We start from the raw sequence: 1,292 nt of genomic DNA, 5'->3' as shown, positions 1-1,292 counted from the left end.
AATGTCATGCAACCAGTGTTACTCTTACAGCATCAACAAATCGTCAAGGATTTGTCACACAAGGTTTCTGTCCTGTGTGAAGGTCTTTAGCTATTAGTGCTATTGGTGAAGCTTCAGACCTAGGATCACAACTTGAAGAGAAGAAACAGGTAGAGCCTCCTAATATGAACATAAATATCACAGATACCCAAAGAAAAGCTCGGTCTTCTCAAGTAATGGTGCTTCTGAGTTTGCTACTGAGGCATGACAACACAAAGTTGTACATTGCTTCCTTTCTATTTTTTGAGGGGAAATGTACACTATGAGTAGCCACTTGTGATATTAAAACAGTGAGCTCTGAGGTCAATATAATGCTCAGACTTATTGAGAAACAAGAGCTGGAGATATTCAATAGAAAAAGATGGAGATGGGTGTTTCAATGGACAATCTGCTTCAAACAATTTCAGATCACGGAATCAGGAATCGATTTCAATTATTATGCCTCTATATAATTCATTCTCTGATGAAGGATTCATGGTGGAAGGACCTTGAAAAAAACTCGTTCCTCAGATTTTGGCAAAGATGATTAGATTTCAGAAATGACAAATCAAACATCCATAACCATCAGTGTTGTTAGATTTATCACCAGCAAAATCTAACACTGAAAATTCAAATTCACCAAAGAGTATTTCAGAGGAAAATCATCGTGATGATTGAGTAATATGGAGAACAACTACAGATCCATGCTACGAGCATTTTTCCAGGGAAAATAATCTTGCAAATTGAAACCCAACGACACCCTTTATGAAGAAACCAAAAATACTAGAAACCCTTGTCTTCTCGTCAGATCTACCAAAAGATTCATATAATCGTAAGTAATTTCAATACTCTTCCACAAGAACCCTCAGCAAACATATCAGTCTTCCAAAGTCCAAAGGTGAGAAATCTCTTCAGAGATGACTTATTGCTTTGGCTCATTGTTTCCAATAATCCATCTTCTACAATCTTAGAAATGAACTGTGTATGCAAATAGCCACGCTTACAAAGATAGAATTAGATAGAAATGATGGTGATGAATATGCAAAGATGTGGTTGAGTCAGAGATTGAAAACTCAGAGGTTTGCTTTATTTCTGGATGAAGTTTGGAGAGATGGTTCCCAGTTGATGGAAGAAATTTGGTTTGTTGCTGCTAACCCACCACTCCAACTCGAGACTCGTTGTAAGTTCAAGGAATCGCAAAGTCCTGTCAGAAATTGGAGTTGCGGAGACATCTATAATAAGAATGGGGGATTTGGTAGAAGAGGAAAACTGGC

Source organism: Pinus tabuliformis, chromosome Q, assembly GCF_031772625.1.
Source record: "Pinus tabuliformis cultivar Carrire ecotype Pingquan chromosome Q, CPIR1, whole genome shotgun sequence".
In the NCBI taxonomy this organism is placed as follows: Eukaryota; Viridiplantae; Streptophyta; class Pinopsida; order Pinales; family Pinaceae; genus Pinus; species Pinus tabuliformis.
This window is presented reverse-complemented; position numbering follows the sequence as displayed.